The following is a 25,879-nucleotide window of genomic DNA, read 5'->3' as shown; positions in this document are numbered from 1 at the left end:
TAAGAAGAATTATGAAGAACACAATAAGTAAGTAATTAAGCATACTTGCTTTCAGAAAACCCCTTGACTTTTTCCACATTTTGTTACGTTATGTGTGTAGATTGATGAGGGGGGAAACAATTTAATACATTTTTGAATTAAGGCTGTAACGTAACAAAATATGGAAAAAGTCAAGGGGTCTGAATACTTTCCAAATTCACTGTACACAGTCAGTTCCAATACCATATTTACAATGTGAAGGGATACAGGAGTGATGGAGGTAGATATTATTTATTTTTATTTTTATTTCACCTTTATTTAACTAGGTAGGCAAGTTGAGAACAAGTTCTCATTTACAATTGCGACCTGGCCAAGATAAAGCAAAGCAGTTCGACACGAACAACGACACAGTTACACATGGAGTAAAACAAACATACAGTCAATAATACAGTATAAACAAGTCTATATACAATGTGAGCAAATGAGGTGAGATAAGTGAAGTAAAGGCAAAAAAAAGGCCATGGTGGCAAAGTAAATACAAAATAGCAAGTAAAACACTGGAATGGTAGATTTGCAGTGGAAGAATGTGCAAAGTATAAATAAAAATAATGGGGTGCAAAGGAGCAAAATAAATAAATTAATAAATGAAATACAGTAGGGAAAGAGGTAGTTGTTTGGGCTAAATTATAGGTGGGCTATGTACAGGTGCAGTAATCTTTGAGCTGCTCTGACAGTTGGTGCTTAAAGCTAGTGAGGGAGATAAGTGTTTCCAATTTCAGAGATTTTTGTAGTTCGTTCCAGTCATTGGCAGCAGAGAACTGGAAGGAGAGGCGGCCAAAGAAAGAATTGGTTTTGGGGGTGACTAGAGAGCTGAGATAAGGGGGGACTTTACCTAGCAGGGTCTTGTAGATGACATGGAGCCTGTGGGTTTGGCGACGAGTATGAAGTGAGGGCCAGCCAACGAGAGCGTACAGGTCGCAATGGTGGGTAGCATATGGGGCTTTGGTGACAAAACGGATTGCACTGTGAAAGACTGCATCCAATTTGTTGAGTAGGGTATTGGAGGCTATTTTGTAAATGACATTGCCGAAGTTGAGGATTGGTAGGATGGTCAGTTTTACAAGGGTATGTTTGGCAGCATGAGTGAAGGATGCTTTGTTGCAAAAAAGGAAGCCAATTCTAGATTTAACTTTGGATTGGAGATGTACAGGGGTAAGGTGACTAGGCAACAGGATATAAGATAAACAGAGTAGCATCAGCTTGTATGTGAGTGGGTGTGTAAGTGTGTGTAGGACCTGTGAGTGTACAAAGAAACAATGCAAAAATAAAAATACAATTAACATACAAGGTTAACTCAGATACTCAGTGTTGCTATTTTGTTAGCTATTTATCAGTCTTATTGCTTGGGGATAGAAGCTGTTCAAGAACCTGTTGGTGCCAAACTTAATGCACCGGTACCGCTTGCCATGCGGAAGTAGAGAGAATAGTCTATGGCTTGGGTCTATGGCTTGGAGTCTTTAACAATTTTCCAGGCCTTCCTACCACACCGCCTAATATACTGTAATGTCCTGGATGGCAGGGAGCTCGGCCCCAGTGATGTACTGGGCTGTCCGCCCCACCCTCTGTAGCGCCATGAGATCGAGGGCAGTGCTATTGCTATACCAGGCTGTGGAGCAGCCAGTCAAAATGCTCTCAATGGTACAGCTGTAGAACTTTTGGAGGATTTGAGGGCCCATGCCAAACTTTTTCAACCTCTTGAGGAGGTAAGAGGCAGTGTCACGCCTTCTTCACGACTGTGTTTGGACCATTTTAAGTCTTTACTGATTTGGACACCGACAAACTTGAAGCTCTCGACCTGATCCACTGCAGCCCCGTCAAAGGATTCTGTATGGAGGAATGGTCTAAGATCCCTCCCAATGTGTTCTCTAACTCATAAAACATTTTAGAAAAAGTCTCAGTCTCGTTATCCTCGCAAGGTGAGGCATCGAAAGGTATTGAAAATAGGGGTGTGAATAATTTTGACCCCTACCCTTTTGAGAAGAAAATATATGACTTCTTAACAGTGCTTGACTTGGATTGAAATTGGTTCCGGTAGTCATTTTGGGTGACGGTACAGTTTGTATTTAGGTGCAGGAGCGCCACAATACTTTTGAGCTAATATTCTAAAAGAGGAACAGGAACATTTGAGGGGCAGGTACTAAGATCCAGTGAGCTCCTACCCAAGTTAAGCACTACTTGTTAAACAAAATCTTTTCTCTGAGCAATTGTATTAGTATACAATAAAATACTTCCCCCAAAAATGTAGCATACAATATAACTATAACTATTTGAATGATTTATTTTATACATTCATTTTTTCTAATCTTTATCAAGTGTGTCAATAATTTCAGATCCCACTCTATATAAAACACAGGAAAGTGAAGTTTTTGACTGCACTGTGCCTTTAAAATACTCATGTAATTAATGGGTGCATTTCATTTACAAGAGTCATTATCAGTTATTGATAATTGATAGTTATTGATCCCCACAGGTTTATGTCCTTACCATGAGCAGAGAACTCCAAATTACTGTAGTAGAGTGTGTGGATATGGAAATGGAATTCCTGCTTCAGGAACACACACAAAGGCTTTGTATTCCATGTTCCAATGTTAGTGTATGTGTATCTTTAAAAAACAGACAAAGAGAAGTGTTGAAAATATCAAAAAATATCTTTGGAAAACATTTAAGGTAGATAATATGAATTACTGAAGACCTCTACAGCTTATTTGAAATATATGTAACAGCATTGTACTAAATGGCATAATAACAATTGCTTTACACAAGCGTTTTAATATTTCACAAAATGATTGTACATAAATGTTTTTAGATGTAATATTAAATAGGTTCCCCATCCCTGTCTGTCTATGCGATAATTATATATATCAAGGCACACCATTTGTGTGTCACAGTGAATTGTTATTCTGCATGGTATTGGATCCGTCTCACTCGAAAGAGCAGCCCTTGCCTGCGGCTGGAGCAATAGCAGGTGTGTCTATTGGCCTGATGAGAGCCAGACAAAGTGCCTGGGTTCACACAAATGACACAGACGGCTGCGAGCCACCCCTGCCACAAGCTGAAAATGTGTTAAAGAGAAAGTGTTCACGTTTTTACCCATATCATGAGCTTGGAAAGGGCATAATTAGAAAATAATAATGATGTTTTTTTTCCCCTTAACTTTTTGTCTGATGTTTGACGTAGTAAAACAAAAAACAAAAAAGGTAATGCATCGTAATTACTTTTATTATGAAAGGAAAGAGGCTCAAAGCAAGCGTAATACACATTCAAAAGAAGACTCAAACGTTGACAGCGAATACTGTACTGTACCAGATAAATAACAGCAGCATCAACATGTGTAAAACACTCAACATGTTTGGAGGGGAAATTTTGCAAAAACATGCAAAGACACTTGTGCACAGAAAGGTACCACTAAACTGATACATTGTGATAGCAAAAGACCACAGTTTATCACAAGAACATCACATGTCAAAGTGTGAAAGCACACTCATTTGGTAGGTGTATGACATCTGCTTGAAGTGCATAACATATTTTTCTGTCAGCTATTGACTACCTGTAAACATGCTACTCTATAAGGCGTACAGCTAAGGATTTGCCCAAATAAAGAGACACAGACATTGTCCATAAAGGGATAGTCCAAGGTGTGATAATCTGTTCAGATGTAGCACACTGCTAACATGCCATCTGTGGGCAGTGATATGCTTTATTTTATTTCAGATATGAAAATGATATTACATAGAACTATAGCAAGATGCTATCTACAACAGAACTACTGGTATGAATCGTTTTGACTCATTTCCCTAAAATGCTCATCTAGATGTTCATAATTAGGCACAAGTTACGGCACAGTAAACATTTCAATAAACCTCATTTGGTCATTCAGATTTATGACTCTGCATCCTTTCCATAAAAAGTGACAAAGTTGTCTATTTGTAATTTATTTTGATTGCAGACATTGAATAGTTAACATTTATCCCATTGCTGACATCAAACATCTAAGGCCCATTTAAGCCACCCAAAAAACAATGAAGTCTCTTTAAAGGATACTTTGAAACATTGTCTACCTTTCTTTCCATGATGGCAAGAAAACAAATAACTTGGGTGACAAAGAAATGGATCTAGATATCAATGGTATGTTATAGGCTGGCTGATGTTAAAGGAAATATCTGTCTTCCAATTTCAAAAAGTATCAACCAGCTCAATGAGGGTGAGGGTCTTTGTGAGTGCACAAGGCGCCGGTTGGCATAAATGTAACTACATTTGTTTTTTCTGTGTAAGTGTATTTTTGTTTGAGCGATGCTTGATTGATTGTTTGTGCATTTTGTACCTTGGCCAAAGTAGACAATTGAAGTTAAAAAAAAATCCACAGGATACACTGTGTATATACTTAGGACCTTGCAGCAAACAAGTAACTTTATAGCTTCAAACGGCATTCAAATGTTTTTCTTGTTCTTACATGGAGTTTAATTCCTTTACTACTATAAGTACACAATTGAAATGTAGGCCTATTTGCAGGAGGAACTGTTGCATAGAACACCTGTAGCCCTTTCCTGCAGTCGAATGACCAAAAGTGGTCTTATGGGTGGAATGTTATTCATATTTCTCATAATTAATAAAAATTCAGCGTTGCTATGTCAAACGGTTGTGTTATATTTCAGTACTTTGTGATGTCTATAAAATGTAATATTGAGATGAAAACTCAAAATTGAATACATTTCAACTCTATATCTGACATGGTAAAAGTGTCTTATTTTTTTAAACCCATTATGTGTGTGAGGTGTTCAAGACTACCAAGAAAGGTTAATGGGTACAGGTACAAGGTAGCCTGGAGAGTGTCTTCAGGAGATAGATTTGATAGGTGTTACAGCAGTTACCTTAGGTGATGCCTATAGTGTTAGACCATTTGGTAGAAGATGTTCATTATAAGTGATTCCATACGAAACCAGAACAAACAAAACACGATTATTTGGGGATTTCTTTAAAAATTTCATCCATAGAATGATCCTTTGGAGGAAGGATTGTTGACATATATTTGACGGTTGTATCTAAAAGCATAATTGAGAAATACTGAATCAAAGTTGCCATATTATGGCATTTTTACCATACCCAGGCCTCCTTTAAGACTCCATAATGTTTCATCTGTAGATGCTAAAAAGCAAAAATTGGTGTCATATGTAACTTTAACGCTTGCTCTGTAATATGAGTAGTAGTATGATTTCAGTAACATTTTTGTACATTCATTTATGAATATTGAAAAATATAAACATGAATATTGAAAAATATAAACATGAATATAGAAACAAATATGTATTTGGCAAATGTTTCAATATATTATAACATAATATACTCTAGGGGCATATCAAAGTGGGATCTCTGCTAGTTTAACTTTATGGCCCATTTTATATAGAGAAATTGGCACAGCAGACAATGTAACCAATCCCAGCCCTCCTTTTACTTGCATCATTGCACCTCATGCAAATCCCCAGCAGAGGCCGACCATTTTGAATCCATTTTAGTAATGTTAACAAACTGGATCATAACTATAAAAGTAGCATAGATCCCACTCTGGAACTTTGATATGCCCGTAGAGCAGTTGTGTCAAACTCATTCCACCGAGGGCCGAGTGTCTGCAGGTTTTTGTTTTTTCCTTTCAATTAAGGGAGTTCCTTATGTGGGAGGGCCGTAGAGTATTATGTTCAACAATATCAAGAAAAATGTGCCAAATCAAAAATGTTGTTTTTTCAATATTCAGGTTTTTATTTTTCAACATTCATAAAAAATAAAAATGTAAAATGCTACTCATATTACAGAGCAAGCGGTAAAGCTTAATATTACACCAATTTTCATCTTTGCAGCCCATACAGATGAAACATTATGGCGTATTTTAGGAGGCCTGAGGAAGGCCAAAATGTCATAAATATGACAACTTTGATAAATTATTTCTCAATTATGCTTTTAGATACAAATGTCAAATATATGTCAACAATCATTCTTCCAAAGGACCATTCTATGGATGAAATCTTTTTTTTTTTTTAAATCAGCAAAATTATGGCCTTTTTCCCCCCTGGTTTCGTATGGAATCACTCGTATGCGTTGTCGTTAAGGTAATAAGGACTGGCTATTACTGCTCATGACTGTCATAATTGGTGAAGGAATTGATATAACATGTTACAATAGAGCAGACAAAGGCCTTAGGTGATGCATGCTCGAAGGCTGCATCTAATACAAAGGGGTCCCTGGTGGTTTGGCACCGGCAGTCATACAGCATGTGGTCCTTGGGCAAAATGGATTAACAAAGTTACTCCTCGAGCATTGCAATAGTTGACAGTGCTTCAACTGAAAAACAGTGTCGAGGGAGCTCCTTAGGTCCTCCTTAGACAATGCGGTAGTCAAATGTGTCCTTCTCTGTGTGGTCTGTCCAGTTGGAGGAGGGCATGCTGCGGTATGGGTCCAGCAGGATGCGGAAGCAGCGCACGATGAGCAAGGCCAGGGCGATGAAGAGGAGGAGGACGAAGACAAAGGCAGCCTTCCCCTCAGCCATCCTGGACCCCTCATCCATCTCGTCACTGCTCCTCCTGCCTTCCTCAGACAATCACTTACAGATGTGGGAAGATACTGGAGCACTGGTGGCTCCTGTAGTGAAAGCCAAACCAATCAAATATGAGTAAATGCATTGTATATAATCAGTGGCGAGCCTTCATTCAGGGCAGGTGGGGTTTGCCTGTTTTGCGTGTTATTTTGGTATTAATACGTGTCACATATAAGTTTGCAAACAATGTAAAATATATATATATTTGAGTTTGTTTTCTTGAGTAAGGCAGCTCCAAAATGCAGGTGTTTCAGCCTAGCTTAGTGCTTTCTGTGGTGGTGGGGCAAGCCAGCTGAAAATACGGAGTGTTGCGCCATGATTGGCTCAGTATTCGGTCACTCATGGGGACACAACGTTACCGCCAAGTCTAAGGGTAGATATCGGATATTCTAGCCCCTTGGGTGCTGCCATAGAGTTGAAGTGCCCATCCAAGAAGGCTCAAGGTCATTGGCAACAGATAAAATGATGTCAAATCATGTTATACAGTAGCTTTGATTGGACTGATCATGTCAACATCATACTTTACAAATCTTCACTAGCAGTCATCATGATGAACGGGACAGCAGGTAGTCTAGTGGTTAGAGCGTTGAACTAGTAAATTAAAGGATGCAAGATCAAATCCCCGAGCTGACAAGGTCGTTCTGCCCCTGAACTGTTCCTAGGCCATCACTGAAAATAAGAATTTGTTCATAACTGACTTGCCTAGTTAAATAAATAAATCAATCAAGTTGACAATCTACTGGCTAATCCTAAATAATGAAATAATGAAGAGAAATTATAGATAAAACGCATCGGTGCTCATCGGCCATTGGACATAAACATTACACAACAAGCTGGAAATCGCAAATTCAACAATGAGTGGTTTGGAAGGAATCATTTGCCTGCTATTCAGTGGAGTGGCTGTGTGGTTCCAAGTCTAAGATTAGTTTAAAATTATACACATTGGCCATGCTGTCAATGAAGCGAGATTTGTGCCGCGCTCAAAACAACTGTTAACTCGGAACTGCAAAATCTGACTTTAGTGAGTTCAAGACAACTGGGAACTCGGGAAAAAATAGTTACGACAGGGAAAATACGTTTGAAACTTTCACCCAACTCGGAATTGTAAATCCGGAACTCGGGCCTCTTTCTAGAGCTACGACCTGAAGATCACTGACGTCATCATGATTCAAACTTTTTTCTTCCAGTTTCCAGTTGTCTTGAAAGCATCCTAAATCCAGAGAATGCCAGACTTTTATGACAAAGTTTGATGACAAAATTTTCCCATGAAGGACCGCCATGTTCCTGTTCAATTGAGCACAGCACAACAAGGTGAGTCCTAAAATGTCTTGTATGCTGCTCCATAAATTATTTAATATGCCAGGAAGATATTCTTACTGTAGCTAAGAAAGTAATAAAGTAATAAACTAAGTGTATGTTGTGTAGTAAGCTGTTAGTAGCCCATGTGCCTCACCCTAATAATTTTGCCTACTGTTCTGACTTGATGGTAGCCTATAACTTGTTTTTGAGAAATGTAATCCTTGAATATTGTAAGAGCTTTCATTGTCTGCTTATATGCCCCCTTCATTTATCCCACGGTTCTGACTTGGTGTACAGGGAGAACACTGTAAGAACGGCCCGTGTTCTGAATTCGGTCTCTGTACATTTCAAAAGTGCTGAACAAATAGTTATATCGACTACGTCCGTCCTCGCTCGCTCATTAGTCTTAATCGAAATTACGGATTGCCTCTGATCCGCTTGTCGACCCCCTTATGCCATAGATTGTACATCTCAATTGTCAGTAGAAACCACATTTGTTTAAGAAAATCAGCCATATCAGCTATGTTTTTTTTAAAGGCAGTAAATAAGGCTGAATGAACTGTTTCGCTGCCAGACAAGGCTCCGCTGATAGCCAGGTGTAGCAGTGGTATAGTGCAATTAATGTATATTTTAATGTTGTGTAGTGGCTTTGCTGGCATGCATCCCACTTTCTTTTTTTTGCCCCACCAAGATTTACATGCTGAAATCACCACAATGCTTTACAGTGGAAATAAAAATGTATTTTAGATTCTTTCTTGGTCTACTAATGTAGAGGCTAGGGAAGAATAGTAAATACTTGCAAGGGTAAAAAGTATTCTAACTACTGGCTTGCCTACATCAGAACACTGCAACATGGCCATGTAATAGGACAAGCCAAGCGGGGGCAGCAAACACAATGCCAGCAGAGTGTGTGGTAACACTCTTAAACTGGAGCAGGGTGGCTCCCTGTTGCTTTGAATGGTTCAGGCTCTGAGCAGCAGCATTGTGTAAGAGTGTTTTGCTCTCTCGACTGTGAGCTTTAATAGGCTCTTTTGGGCTGGATTTAGGCCTCATGGCTCTGTAAGCGTTATGCGTTGTCACAGAGATTGAGAACGTCACCTGGGAGGGGATGACAGGCAAAGCCGGTAGTGTTATGTGATGACTTATGGTGTGGAGGAAGACGAAAGAGCCCTTTGTTCTAGACATATCTCTGCCAGTGATCTCGGGAGAGAAGCCTTCAACCCTGCTTCACTGTGATGGGCAGAGGATGAACATCCTGTAATCCATCACACTTAGGGCTCAAGAATGATATTTCACCCTGCTGACTTATAGTGTTGCCAGAGGAAAGTGACAAGTGATGTGGCAGTAAGCACAGCTGAAGGAAAAGGAACCAAAATTATTTTTTGTCTGGTTTATGGTAAAAAAGAAATTTAAAAATCGGTCTGATGTAAATCGATATTAGTTAATACAATATACTTGTTGATGAATGTAAGCTAATATCCATTTCTTACCACGATTAAATTAATAATTTAGACTACAAAAAAAGAGAACTTATTTAAGCAGTGCTTTTGATATAGGCTACCTCCTCCAGTTCTTTAATTCTGTCCCTTCAAGGTACTATTGTTGAGCAATTAAGTCGAGCAACCACATTTTACTCTGCTGATTGTTGTTAGGCAATATAAAATCAAGTCTCCTCACATTTACTTGACCTTTTTGCATTGTCATTGCATTATGGAAGCCTCAGTTACACAAAGAATCAAGGAGGCAGTTGACACATTAAAGAATATGATTGTTCATGCCTGTGTAGACATGGACAGAGTTGACTATCAAAGTGCCAAGAGAATGAGTTTTGTTTTGATTTATGATTTTATTCTACAGCTGACTTCTAGTGTCATTTTGTAGGGTGGGCTGTGAACAGCATTAATTAAATATGTTTTTATTAGTCAAACTGGAGAGAATAATACTTTTATATGAGGGGCTCCATACGTTTTGTTACTGATTCTACAGTGTCGAGAATATATCTCATAACAAACACATACTTGCCTGGGATCTACTGACTTCTGAAATAATGTAACAGAATGGCACGTGTTGCGCATTGACAAGCCACACCATTTTGATAATAGAAAACAGCTATATTTAGAAAACAGGACACACCCTTAAATACATGTTTATTTTCCGATGTTTTGTAAGAGTTTATAGACTATTACAATAACAATCGATATCAGAACATATTCTATCAGTGCGACATTGGGAAATTAAAAGGAAAATGTCGCCTGCGCGCAGGTGCCAAAATGATAATACACAAAAATAGGCAAGTTTGTCTCTTTAATGTCACTCAATGAGCAGCATGGCATTAAAATGCTAAAATAAATTACCAAAACATCACTCAAAATAATTTATGTATTAGGCCTACTTTAGACTAGTGAGAAGATGGAGTGACGCTTACCTGTTGTATCAGAAGAGCGCGGGAAATTCCGTCAGCGCGCGCACCAAAGGCAATACATTTATGAATAGCGTAATATTTTTCAGTATTTTGCTAGAAAAACAATAACAAGCATTTTATCTAAACATACCCATTTTCATGATCTTTCTTTCTAGCTGTTAATATTTCTGCCTGCTCATCCACCCAGAGCTTTTGTCGTCCCCCTCACTCACTCCCACCAAAGCGATGTAGTAGGCTATCTCGTCGCCAGTGGCAACCTGTTGCCATAGTAATCCATCCGTACAGGTGTAAGTGCACGAGAGAAAGCAAGGTGTGGTTCTGTCTGTGTGTTTCATGACATAGCAAATTGATAAGCTTCTGTTTGAGACATATACGAATAACTGGTTCTTCCACAACCTCATTGTTAGATAATTATTGCAAAATGTGCAGAATATCGCAATAGATAGAGATAACACATCGAAAAGACTAAATTCTGGCCTTTGATTTAAAACATGTTTTATTTTACTTTGCTGGAAGAAACATGTAGACACCTTGCACAGACTAGTATCTTGGTTTTGACTCATATCCCATTCCCTGAGTCCCACAGATAGTCCAGGCTACCAAACTATTGCCTAATATCCGAATTATTTTTCATAAAAAACAATGATGACCATGCAAGTCAGTTTCCTAATGGTCTGTGAGTAATAGGCTACAATAGACATACCTCAGTGGTAAAATGTGACTGAATTACTTGATTCATAAAATAAGCAGACCGATGAACATGATTTGCTCTGAGCCAGACATCAAGCAGTTAGTCTTCCACATTTAAGAATGAGGGGTCAGACTGATTGCAAAAACCAAATCACCATTGTTGTTCACTAATCTAAAACTCACTGATGGGCCTGGCATACAAAGCACCACAGAGCTCTCTGGTGGTTATTTTATGCATTGCAGTTTAAAGCACAATGGAGACACTCGATATACAAAACAGGAACGTTTGCTCTTTTCATGACAAATACTGACCAGGTGAATCCAGGTGAAAGCTATGATCCTCTATTGATGTCAGCTATTAAATATACTTCAATCAGTGTAGAGGAAGGGAAGGAGACAGGACAAAGAAGGATTTTTAAGCCTTGAGACATGGATTGAGATGTGTGCAATTCAGAGGGTGAATGGGCAAGACAAAATATTTAAGTGCCTTTGAACGGGGTGTGGTAGTAGGTTCCAGGCGCACTGATTTGAGTGTGTCAAGAACTGCAACGCTGCAACAGTTTTCCTTGTGTATCAAGAATGGTCTACCACCGAAAGGACATCCAGCCAACTTGACACAACTGTGGGAAACAGCCTCAATTCATGCCCCAATGAATTGGGGCTGTTCTGACTGCAAAAGGGGGTGCAACTCAATATTAGTAAGGTGTTCCTCATGTTTTTTGTACACTCAGTGTATAAGAATATACTGCATAACCTGGTATTGAGCCTCAGGCGTTTAGTTACCGGACAGCGATGGGCCGATACCAGTGCTGCCATTGGCTCAAAGGGAAGCTGAATCTCAATAAATCTACACCCTCACCGCATGCAGGCTATTATTATGCAAAAACAATACACGTATAGGGAAACAATATTTTTTTTATGTTTAAGTAAGAATCAAAGATGTACTCATTCGTTGATCGCTATGGAAGTTCCACTGTTAACACTTTGGGGATTTGTAGCCGCTGACTGTGTCTTGCTTTCTTTCCAAAAGAGAACTGAAAACAGTCTTGGATTACCTACCCTCTAATTAGTAGACATTCTCTCTTCATGTTCTTTTCTGGAAATTAATTGAAATGAACACCGCTCATATCAAACACCATTTGCATAGTTAATTCAAGAAGCTATATACTCAAGAAGCTGGCTACATTTGACCGTAACACTTTAGTTCACACGCCAAAAACAAACCCATATGAATTTACATTTGAAAGAGGAGCACACACACACACCCACACACACCACACACCACACACACACACACACACACACACACACACACACACACACACACACACGAGGCTGCTGAGGGGAGGACGGCTCATAATGGCTGGAACTGAGTGAATGGAATTGTATCATGGAAACCATATTTTTGATGAGTTCAATACCATTCCATTTATTCCATTCCAGCCGTTACTATGAGCCCATCCTCCCCAATTACAGATTTTTAAAAATCCCTTTGGTGCAATTTTCACAAGTATGTGGTACATTTTTACAACTCTTAGTACAAAATCTATAAAGCAGTTGTTCAAAACTCTAAGCACATTTTCAATTGACTAAGGCCTAGATTTCATCAGATCAAGCGTTAACCGGCGATAGCCGACACCCGCATAGCTGATATTTTGGCTGTGTCATAGCTGATGTTTTGGATGTGTCGGAGGTGTAACTGCATTGGACCTGTCAAAATCTGTAAGCAGCTGCTGTTGATCATCGTCACAAAGCCATAGGCCTACCCCTCCCGGCTGACATCTGATTGAACAACACACAAAATCATACAGTCACTTTTTCACCAAACTTAATCAGTGTTTCAGAAATACATGTTTCACATTGCAATACATGTTCATATAAAGTAATTGCATTTTTCAATGCAATGCTCACATTACTTTTGATATGATATTACTTAATCCGAATGCTCTTTAATGATGATCACTTAAACGTTTGGTGAACCAAAATATTTGACATGTAAACTGGTTTGTCTACTACAGATTTTGAGAACAACAATGAAAATGTATGTCTATAAAGTAGCAACATAAAAAGTATGATATATACTCCAATTAACTAAAATAGGCTAAAGGGTGACTGTTATGATTTTACTTCAAGAGTAAGTTTTCAAAAAAGTATATTGAAAAGATCAGAGATGTACTGTTCATAACAAATCCAATCAAATGAAGTGTTTTGGTTACACAGATTAGCAGATGTTACAGCAGGTGCAGCAAAATGTTTGTGTTCCTACAGTGCATTAATACAATGTCAATACGCAATACAGTACGGTATACCGTAATATAAGCCATTTAAGTAGCAGAAACTTTCATCCAAAGTGACAACAGTCCACACATTTTGTTATTTGACCCCAGTGGGAATCGAACCCACAGCTCAGGTGTTGCTAATTCCATGCTCTTATGAACTGAGACATGTACAGGACCACAACAATACATACGTACAATACTGTAAAATACAACACACGATTACAATTCAGGTGGAAGATGTAGGACTTCCATCCCCATGAGCGTACCACTCTCCTTCAGGCCATGGATGATGAGGACACAATGATTTCAATCCAGACCAGTCAGGCTTGGATTAGCCATGCCAAAAGGCTTTTCCCCAACTACTTTTACTGTGATGTTGATGAGAACCTATGAACCTATGGCCAAATGCACAAGACATGCTTGATGCAATGGTGCCTGCTAAACATTGCTTCTTCAATTTGATAACATTGTGAAAGATGTCTTGAGTGATGACACCTTTGATCACACATGGGATAGACATTTTGTAAATTTGATGTTCAGTCAATTTTAATGGGTAGTGCAAGTGTATTGAAAAACGGTCATTGTCACACCATAATCTGTTTTCCCGGTCTTTGTGATTGTCTCCACACCCCTCCAGGTGTCAACCATCTTCCCCATTATCCTGTGTATTTACATCTGTGCTCTCCATTTGTCTGTTGCCAGTTTGTTTTGTTTTGTCAAGCCGACCAACGTTTTCCCCTCTGCTACTGTCTCTCGATTGATCCTGATTCCTAGGTTTCCCGGTGTTGACCAATCAGCCTGCCTGCCATCCTGTACCTTTGCCCCACCTATCTGGATTACTGACCTCTGCCTGCCTTTGACCCATCTTTTGCCTGCCCCTGTTCTGTTAATTACAGTGCCTTGCGAAAGTATTCGGCCCCCTTGAACTTTGCGACCTTTTGCCACATTTCAGGCTTCAAACAAAGATATAAAACTGTATTTTTTTGTGAAGAATCAACAACAAGTGGGACACAATCATGAAGTGGAATTACATTTATTGGATATTTCAAACTTTTTTAACAAATCATAAACTGAAAAAATGGGCGTGCAAAATTATTCAGCCACTTTACTTTCAGTGCAGCAAACTTTCTCCAGAAGTTCAGTGAGGATCTCTGAGTGATCCAATGTTGACCTAAATGACTAATGATGATAAATACAATCCACCTGTGTGTAATCAAGCCTCCGTATAAATGCATCTGCACTGTGATAGTCTCAGAGGTCCGTTAAAAGCGCAGAGAGCATCATGAAGAACAAGGAACACACCAGGCAGGTCCGAGATACTGTTGTGAAGAGGTTTAAAGCCAGATTTGGATACAAAAAGATTTCCCAAGCTTTAAACATCCCAAGAAGCACTGTGCAAGCGATAATATTGAAATGGAAGGAGTATCAGACCACTGCAAATCTACCAAGACCTGGCCGTCCCTCTAAACTTTCAGCTCATACAAGGACAAGACTGATCAGAGATGCATCCAAGAGGCCCATGATCACTCTGGATGAACTGCAGAGATCTACAGCTGAGGTGGGAGACTCTGTCCATAGGACAACAATCAGTCGTATATTGCACAAATCTGGCCTTTATGGAAGAGTGGCAAGAAGAAAGCCATTTCTTAAAGATATCCATAAAAAGTGTTGTTTAAAGTTTGCCACAAGCCACCTGGGAGACACACCAAGCATGTGGAAGAAGGTGCTCTGGTCAGATGAAACCAAAATTGAACATTTTGGCAACAATGCAAAACATTATGTTTGGCGTAAAAGCAACACAGGCCATCACCCTGAACACACCATCCCCACTGTCAAACATGGTGGTGGCAGCATCATGGTTTGGGCCTGCTTTTCTTCAGCAGGGACGGGGAAGATGGTTAAAATTGATGGGAAGATGGATGGAGCCAAATACAGGACCATTCTGGAAGAAAACCTGATGGAGTCTGCAAAAGACCTGAGACTGGGATGGAGATTTGTCTTCAAGACAATGATCCAAAACATAAAGCAAAAGCTACAGTGGAATGGTTCAAAAATAAACATATCCAGGTGTTAGAATGGCCAAGTCAAAGTCCAGACCTGAATCCAATCGAGAATCTGTGGAAAGAACTGAAAACTGCTGTTCACCAATGCTCTCCATCCAACCTCACTGAGCTGTTCACTAATCTAAAACTGTTTTGCAAGGAGGAATGGGAAAAAAATTCCCTCCCTCGATGTGGCAAAAGGTCGCAAAGTTCAAGGGGGCCGAATACTTTCGCAAGGCACTGTAACTGTTGTTACTTCGACGTTGTCTGCATTTGGGTCTTACCTGAAACGTGAGTCATGTACTATAATCAACAAAAAAGCGAAGATATCAATATATTTTGGTGATTAAACCAATGACCTCATTATATTTCACAATAATCTTATATTCTGGATCAATGGTTGTGTGGTGAAAGATGTATACAAACTAAATGGATGCACAATGAAAGGTTTTGAATGTAAGACTGGCTGCGTAACAAATGTTACAGGTGTGGAGTTTAGAAAATTCACCACGTACAGTGGCTTGCTAAAGTATTCACCCCCCTTTTCCTATTTTGTTGCCTTACAACATGGAATTAAAATTGATTTCTGGGGGGGTTTGTATCATTTGATTTACACAACATGCCTACCACTTTGAAGATGCAAAATATTGCCTAACTATTCACCCCGCCCCCAAAGTCAATACTTTGTAGAGCCACCTTTTGCAGCAATTATAGCTGCAAGTATCTTGGGGTATGTCTCTATAAGCAAATCACTGGGATTTTTGCCCGTTCTTCAAGGCAAAACTGCTCCAGCTCCTTCAAGTTGGATGGGTTCGCTGGTGTACAGCAATCTTTCAGTCATACCACAGATTCTCAATTGGATTGAGGTCTGGGCTTTGACTAGGCCATTCCAAGACATAAATGTTTCCCATTAAACCACTTGAGTGTTGCTTTAGCAGTATGCTTAGGGTTATTGTCCTGTTGGAAGGTGAACCTCCATCCCAGTCTCAAATCTCTTGAAGACTGAAACAGGTTTCCCTCAAGAATTTCCCTGTATTTAGCACAATCCATCATTCCTTCAATTCTGACCAGTTTCCCAGTCCCTGTCGATGAAAAACATCCCCACAGCATGATGCTGCCACCACCATGCTTCACTGTGGGGATTGTGTTCTCGGGGTGATGAGAGGTGTTGGGTTTGCATCAGACACAGCGTTTTTCTTGATGGCCAAAAAGCTAAATGTTAGTCTCATCTGACCAGTGTACCTTCTTCCTTATGTTTGGGGAGTCTCCCACATGCCTTTTGGAAAACAACAAACATCTTTGCTTATTTATTTCTCGAAAAAAATGGCTTTTTTTCTGGTCACTCTTCCGTAAAGCCCAGCTCTGTGGAGTGCACGGCTTAAAGTGGTCCTATAGACAGATACTCATACCGTCCCTGGGAGGGGTGCGTCACCTGAGTGGGTTGAGTCACTGATGTGATCATCCAGTCTGGGTTGCCCCCCCCCTTGGGTTGTGCCGTGGCGGAGATCTTTGTGGGCTATACTCAGCCTTGTCTCAGGATGGTAAGTTGGTGGTTGAAGATATCCCTCTAGTGGTGTGGGGGCTGTGCTTTGGCAAAGTGGGTGGGGTTATATCCTTCCTGTTTGGCCCTGTCCGGGGGTGTCCTCGGATGGGGCCACAGTGTCTCCAGACCCCTCCCGTCTCAGCCTCCAGTATTTATGCTGCAGTAGTTTATGTGTCAGGGGGCTAGGGTCAGTTTGTTATATCTGGAGTACTTCTCCTGTCCTATTTGGTGTCCTGTGTGAATTTAAGTGTGCTCTCTCTAATTCTCTCTTTCTCTCTTTCTTTCTCTCTCTCGGAGGACCTGAGCGCTAGGACCATGCCTCAGGACTACCTGACATGATGACTCCTTGCTGTCCCCAGTCCACCTGGCCGTGCTGCTGCTCCAGTTTCAACTGTTCTGCCTTATTAGTATTGGACCATGCTGGTCATTTATGAACATTTGAACATCTTGGCCATGTTCTGTTATAATCTCCACCCGGCACAGCCAGAAGAGGACTGGCCACCCCACATAGCCTGGTTCCTCTCGGTTTCTTCCTAGGTTTTGGACTTTCTAGGGAGTTTTTCCTAGCCACCGTGCTTCTACACCTGCATTGCTTGCCGTTTGGGGTTTTAGGCTGGGTTTCTCTACAGCACTTTGAGATATCAGCTGATGTACGAAGGGCTATATAAATACATTTGATTTGATTTGATACTCTAATCTCATCTGTGGAGCTTTGCAGCTCCTTCTGGGTTATCTTTGGTCTCTTTGTTGCCTCTCTGATTAATGCCCTCCTTGCCTGGTCCGTGAGTTTTGGTGGACAGCCCTCTCTTGGCAAGTTTTCTGTGGTGCCATATTCTTTCCATTTTTTTTATAATGGATATAATGGTGCTGTGTGGGATGTTCAAATTTTCTGATATTTTTTTTATAACCCAACCCTGATCTGTACTTCTCCACAACTTTGCCCCTGACCTGTTTGGAGAGCTCCTTGGTCTTCATAGCACCGCTTGCTTGGTGGTGTCCCTTGCTTAGTGGTGTTGCAGAATCGGGGGTCTTTCAGAACAGGTGTATATATACTGAGATCATGTGACAGATCATGTGACACTTAGATTGCACACATGTGGACTTTATTTAACTAATTATGTGACTTATGAAGGTAATTGGTTGCACCAGATCTTATTTAGGGGCTTCATAGGAAAGGGGTGAATACATATGCACGCACCACTGTTCCGTTTGAAATTATTTAAATTCTTTTGAAACAAGTTTTTTTTTCATTTCACTTCACCAATTTGGACAATTTTGTGTATGTCCATTACATGAAATCCAAATAAAAATACATTGAAATTACAGGTTGTAATGCAACAAAATAGTGAAAACGCAGAGTGGGGTGATTACTTTTGCAAGGCACTGTACATGTGAAAACAGTACCAAAGCAACAACAAAAAAAGTGACACCAACCTCCTGTGAGACACACAACTAACCTTGTGGGGACACACAATTTAGTCCCATTCTAAATCCTATTTTCCCTAACCCCTAACCCTAACCGTAACCTTAACCCAAAAACCCAACCTTAACCCTAATTCCAACATTTGACCTTGTAGTGACTAACAAAATGTCCCCAGTTGGTCAAATTTTTGTTTATTTACTATTTTTGTATAGTAAAACACATCGACATCCACACACACACACACACACACTCTTGTACAGCTAATCTTGTGGGGACACACAATTCAGTCCCAATCAAAATCCTATTTTCCCTACCCCCAAACCTAACCCGTACCCTAACCTTAACTGTAACTGTAACCTTAACCCAAAAACCTAACCTTAACCCTAAAACTAACCCTAGTTCCTACCCCTAGCCCTAACCCTAGTTCCTAGCCCAAGCCCTAACCCTAATTCTAACCTTCACCCAAAACCCCCTAGAAGTAGCCTTTGACGTTGTGGGGACTTACAAAATGTCCCCCAGTTGGTCAAATTTTTGTTTATTTACTATTTTTGTATAGTAAAACACATCCACACACATAAATGCCCACTCAACAAAAACACACATATCCTCTCATGTGAAATCCCGATTTTCCTAAACTATTCACCAGGCACAGCCTCAGAATAACAGTAAAATTATTATACACTGCTCAAAAAATAAAGGGAACACTTAAACAACACAATGTAACTCCAAGTCAATCACTCTTCTGTGAAATCAAACTGTCCACTTAGGAAGCAACACTGATTGACAATAAATTTCACATGCTGTTGTGCAAATGGAATAGACAACAGGTGGAAATTATAAGCAATTAGCAAGACACCCCCAATAAAGGAGTGGTTCTGCAGTTGGTGACCACAGACCACTTCTTAGTTCCTATGCTTCCTGGCTGATGTTTTGGTCACTTTTGAATGCTGGCGGTGCTTTCACTCGAGTCGTAGCATGAGACGGAATCTACAACCCACACAAGTGTCTCAGGTAGTGCAACTCATCCAGGATGGCACATCAATGCGAGCTGTGGCAAGAAGGTTTGCTGTGTCTGTCAGCGTAGTGTCCAGAGCATGGAGGCGCTACCAGGAGACAGGCCAGTACATCAGAAGACGTGGAGGAGGCCGTAGGAGGGCAACAACCCAGCAGCAGGACCGCTACCTCCGCCTTTGTGCAAGGAGGAGCACTGCCAGAGCCCTGCAAAATGACCTCCAGCAGGCCACAAATGTGCATGTGTCTGCTCAAACGGTCAGAAACAGACTCCATGAGGGTGGTATGAGGGCCCGACGTCCACAGGTGGGGGTTGTGCTTACAGCCCAACACCGTGCAGGACGTTTGGCATTTGCCAGAGAACACCAAGATTGGCAAATTTGCCACTGGCACCCTGTGCTCTTCACAGAGGAAAGCAGGTACACACTGAGCACATGTGACAGACATGACAGAGTCTGGAGATGCCGTGGAGAACGTTCTGCTGCCTGCAACATCCTCCAGCATGACCGGTTTGGCGATGAGTCAGTCATGGTGTGGGGTGGCATTTCTTTGGGGGGGCCGCACAGCCCTCCATGTGCTCGCCAGAGGTAGCCTGACTGCCATTAGGTACCGAGATGAGATCCTCAGACCCCTTGTGAGACCATATGCTGGTGCGGTTGGCCCTGGGTTCCTCCTAATGCAAGTCAATGCTAGACCTCATGTGGCTGGAGTGTGTCAGCAGTTCCTGTAAGAGGAAGGCATTGATGCTATGGACTGGCCCGCCCGTTCCCCAGACCTGAATCCAATTGAAAACATCTGGAACATCATGTCTCACTCCATCCACCAACGCCACATTGCACCACAGACTGTCCAGGAGTTGGCGGATGCTTTAGTCCAGGTCTGGGAGGAGATCCCTCAGGAGACCATCCACCACCCTCATCAGGAGCATGCCCAGCCGTTGTAGGGAGGTCATACAGGCACGTGGAGGCCACACGCACTACTGAGCCTCATTTCGACTTGTTTTAAGGACATTACATCAAAGTTGGATCAGCCTGTAGTGTGGTTTTCCACTTTAATTTTGAGTGTGACTCCAAATCCAGACCTCCATGGGTTGATAAATTTGATTTCCATTGATAATATTTGTGTGATTTTGTTGTCAGCGCATTCAACTATGTAAAGAAAAAAGTATTTAATAAGAATATTTCATTCATTCAGATCTAGGATGTGCTATTTTAGTGTTCCCTTTATTTTTTTGAGCAGTGTATATATATTTTTTTAACTAGTGGGCTGAAATTGATTTCCTTTCATTATTTTTGTATGAATGCATGTATACATCTCATTCCAAAATCATGGGCATTAATATGGAGTTGATCCCCTCTTTGCAGCTATAAACACTCTTCTGGGAAGGCTTTGCCCACTAGATGTTGGAACACTGCTGCAGGGACTTACTTCCATTCGACAAGAGCATTAGTGAGGTCGTGCACTGATGTTGGGCAATTAGGCCTGGCTCGCAGTTGGCGTTCCAATTCATACCAAAGTTGTTTGATGGGGTTGTGGTCACGGCTCTGTGCAGGCCAGTCAAATCTTTCCACACCGTGCACAGGGGAATTGTCATGCTGAAACAGCAAAGGGCCTTCTCCAAACTGTTTCCACAAACTTGGAAGCACAGAATCATCTAGAATGTCATTGTATGCTGTAACATTAAGATTTCCCTTCACTGGAACCATAAAAAACAGCCCAGACCATTATTCCTCCTCCACCAAACTTTACATTTGGTACTATACATTCGGGCGGGTAGCATTCTCTCTGCATCTGCCAAACCCAGATTCGTCTGTCAGACTGCCAGATGGTAAAGCTTGATTCATCACCCCAGAGAATGTGTTTCCACTGCTCCAGAGTCCAATGGCAGTGAGCTTTACACCCCTCATGTCTACGCTTGGCATTGAGCATGTGTTAGGCTTGTGTCCGCTGCTCGGCCATGGAAACCTATTTCATGAAGCTCCCGATGAACAATTTTATACACCTGACATCAACGGGTTGTTGCTGAAATTTCCAAATACACTAATTTGAAAGGGTCCGCAATACTTTTGTATATATAGTGAATGTGTACGTATGCGTGCATATACAGTTTTTATTATTTTCTTTGCTACTGCAGATGCAGTGTTTTATAAGCCCATGTGGGCTGGGTATCCTGAAGATGTGACACTATAGTAATAAAATCAATCAAATCCCTGCTTTTCTTTAGGCATTTCCAGCTAAGACATACTTTGTCTGACACCAATAGTTCCTCTCCATTCCATGTAGACTCGTCTGTGTGTACTCCCCAGCCTCAATTAATTAATAGCTTTGTGCTCACTTCAACAAATCTATTCCCTGTATTTCTTAGACAAAAATCCCAGTAGGAATAACCTCAATAATCTAATTTGGAGAGGAGTGTAATAGTCAGAGTCTGCTCAGACATCATTAAGTAAGTGACTTTGAACCAAGAATAATACCTACAATGCACGTGTCCCACTTAGCAACACTCTTGAGACATATTTTCAAGTTTGACAAGGAGAAATGTGGATGACATTTAAATGTATTAATGAAAGGTCTATTTACTAGAATGACGTTTAGTGGCTTTGGGGCCAGAATGAACTCGGTGTGACAAACATATATTCTATTTGGAAACATACCTAACTCCACGTCTCAGTAGTCTGACTGATTTCATGTGTATATTGTAGTAATATCCAATATGTTGTTGGATGGTGTTGATCTGTCAGTAAAAATGTGGTCTATTGAATGTGTAGTGAAAAAAAGTAAACCCTTGAATCTTGAACAAAATAAAGAAAATTAAATAAAGAGAATTCATTATTGACAGTTCATGCAACAGTTAACATGACATTTGTCTATCAGAGAGCTCATATAAGGGCATGGGAGGACGTCGCAAATGGATTAACAGTTGCTACGTTTCTATCCACAAGAGGGCAGTATAATATTATAAATCTCATGTACATATCCAAAAAGGACCTGTAGCCAGACGCCATTCATGTAAAAAGCAGTAAATAAACATCACAAATGTTTATTGACCATTGGAACATGGAATTTGCTGCTCTGTAAATTTGATTCACAACAGCAGCCCTGAAAGTGTCTTTTGTGCCTGGAAAATATCCTCCATGTACTGTACAGGAAGTTTGACAAGTGTTTAATTTCCTGAAGTGACTGTCTGGGAGAGTTGTGGCCTCTATGCTCTTGGCAGCTCTGCAGCAGAGCAGGCCCACTGTATACAACTGTAGAGCAGACCACTAAAAATATCAGAGTCCCAATTGCTCGCACGCTCTCTCTCTCTAAGTTATTACAGCATGTTTGCTTCTCTTCCATAAAAATCCATGTAGAAATCACTGTACTCTCATCTTTAGTGGTGATGTGGAGCTAGTCATGTCTGGATGCTTTTGACTTGATTCTGCTCTGTTTACAATGTAAATCAAGGGGATCACAAGCGCTTTTAAAACATATGCTTTGCTGATAATTACCATGAGTAATCAACCTTTTGATTGCCACAACAGGATTCTATGATGTATCACATCATTTGAATTAACGAGGCAGAGAGCAGATACATTTGGTGTGAAAACAGAAATGAAATACAACATGAACTATCTGCTTCTCAGACTGCAGAATCCCTATTGCCGAGTATTCTTCATCACTCAAAGATTCCTCTGTTCTGTGGCCCATCTTTATTTTGTGTTCTTGTACTTTGGGGGCAATCTACTGTATGTAATATCCGTTAGCAGATGAATGAGATTTCTTTGTGAAAGTGAGAAATTTGTAATTACATGATACACACCTCTGTGTTATCAGCAGCCTAGCACTATGCACGATGGACAATATACATTCATTCTTCACAAAAACAAGTTGAAAAATCTATGAGCTAAGTCTTCATGATCAATTCTTAGGCAGTGCTTCTGGTCTTCACGATCCCCTCTCTCATTCTCTGGCTTTTTACCTAATGGAACTGTAGACAATCCGGAAATAGCCCAACTCATTTAAAATGACAAAGACTAAAATGTTACTGCCTGAAAAGAAAATCAGCATTTCTCCAAACTGTCATCTCCTCAATCTCCCAAAGACAGTAATGATCCTTAGGCTGTGCAATTTAAGGAAAAAATTAGTTTGGAGGGGAAAAAAAGAAAGAAGGAATGATGTCTCGGGGAAGGATAGGAAGAGGTTCCGAATCATTAGCTCTGTGGAAGTGCCGCTGTTACGGGACTAATTGAGTGTCCGGGTGAGCCATCGTTGGGTCGGCCTCAAAGCGCCGGCGTCAGCATAACCAGGTGGGCGGCTGTAAAGCTAGGAAAATGAAGCCCCACTTCCAGGCAGGAGTGCATTTTAATAGGGGCGACTTTGAGCCGATTCGAGCGGTGGGCGGCATGAAAGGTCATGAAAGGCAGAGCGAGGGAGTGTATGGCGTGTTAAGTGAAGTTAGGTACACGTACTGCTGAGTTAAGCAATTTAATTAGAATGTACAAACACCCGAAGATGTGTAAGGAAGTGGAAAAATGGTCTATTGTCACAGTACACTCCCCATTCTGTTTGATCTTGCTCATTTCAACAATGACTTTAGAATCCAGGTCACACCGCCTTTCTCAGACACTGGAACAAAGTGAACGGTGGTTGAATGCTTTAGCAGGATCTTATCTTTCTTCACTCCTTGCAGCCTAGAGTCTTGCAGAATCACCACACACGGGTGGAGGAGCCATCAGCTTCATCACTTGTAGATCTTAACTTTTAGGATAATAATGATATCATTCCCTTGCTTCACATCCTGCAAGTCACATAAGCCATTTACATGACTCAGTGAACTTCACGAAAGTTTATATACCCAATCATTTTTTAGGTCAAGAATTTAAAAATGATGGTATTCCTCAAGAGCTATAACCACATAGCTGCTAGACGAGCTACCCACTGAGCTGGAATTTGAAACCAGTTTCATAATCCATTCCACAACTGGGCAGGATGTGTATCTCTGCATTCAGGATTTCAGTGCAGAGGGGGGGGGCTGTTGTATTGCGCCTATCCTCTTCAGAGCCAAGTTGAGAACGGCCTCTGTTTAACACTAGGATAACGGGACGTGCTGTGACCACCACTAATGGCCCATGATGAGAACACTCAACCTGTCACTTCAGGTTTCCTCTGGCTCTGATCACCTCTCTGTTTATGCTCCCCAGCCGTTCCATCACAGAGGCTTTAATGGGGCAACACAGAACCAACCAAACAAACAATAATCACCCTGTCAGGTGTTAAAACCCGGAGGTGTTCACCACATCACAAGGCAAGACACTCAACTTATATTCCCTAAAGACATCGATAGTTGATGTCGTGGTGTTGCTGTCAGGATAATTGATTTTGGTCCGCTCTCGACTGCAACAGAAAGCCTTGGGTTGGTCTGAGGACACAGTCTAAATATAGGTGTAGCTTCCAGGGCAGCTGTGGTTGGGGTTAAGTGTTATGATAGGTATCAGTGTGGACTGGACTGGCTGAAGGCTGTTTAGACTGGTTGTGCTAGGGGACTTCCAGTTGTCTGGCAGGTCTGAGGCCAGCAAGTGTTGTGTGTTGGGGGTTGTAACTGTGACGGGATGTCCTGGTCTGGACAGGTGCAGGGTGAACAGGTTGAGACAGGCAGGGAACATGGGAAGAAATGGGAGGGGGCACAAAGGGCGAGGAGTGGGTGGTGAAGGAGGGGAGGGGCAAAGGGGCTCGTTAGAAACGGACAAGCACAGGTGGCTTCTTGTCTCCGGGTGAAAGTGTCAGAAGTGCTGAGTCGAGACCTCTACTGTGCCGGAATGGGCCGGATTGAACCAGCACCCTTCCCCTCCGCCCTCTGCCAACTGGGGGTGTGCTACGGTCCATGGGTGCCGGACGTGCCGGGCGTGCCAACCATACAGCATAGCTCTCTACTGACCTAAGCCCTTATTGTGGCTGAGCCCAGCGCGACAAGCCTCCTCACCCCACAGTGTAAAGGCCACGTAGCTGGAACAGAGAGTGGAGCACTGTGGATATGGGCATATGTTTCACATTCCCCATTGAACAACATACACACAGTCTGGGGCTTTCACAATGGCTAGCTCACAAAGGATTAATGAATAAGCCAGTGAATTTAGTTAAACATAATAACTTTCCTGTAAGCTCATTTTATCCAAGCCAATTTTAAATGTACTGTATATATTGTTTGTTCTAGGTCCAGGAAATAGGATCTTGTTTTAGGCAATAGTTGAAAATGTTGAAATAACCCTTGAGGTCAGATTTGTGGGCAGAAAAAAAGGAAAGCAATTTAGAAAGCTCTGAAGAGAATTATCCAATCAATCACAAAACATGCAGAAGAGAAACAGAGAAGCTGTCTGGTAAACCAATACATTTCAGAGGGAGACTTGGTGGTACGTGGTTGACTGCTTTGCAGTGGTAGGAGGCCAGAGGGTAAGAGAGGACAAGGTCAGTGTGATCATGTTGGGCAAGCTACTGTAAGACCTGCATGGGTCCAGAGTCAGATCAATGTTGAACAGGGGCCATAGGAGGCCACTATATGGTTAGTATTA

This window comes from Oncorhynchus masou, chromosome 29, assembly GCF_036934945.1.
Source record: "Oncorhynchus masou masou isolate Uvic2021 chromosome 29, UVic_Omas_1.1, whole genome shotgun sequence".
NCBI classification, from domain to species: Eukaryota; Metazoa; Chordata; class Actinopteri; order Salmoniformes; family Salmonidae; genus Oncorhynchus; species Oncorhynchus masou.
The sequence above is the reverse complement of the archived record's forward strand: the minus strand, read 5'-3'. Positions refer to the sequence as shown.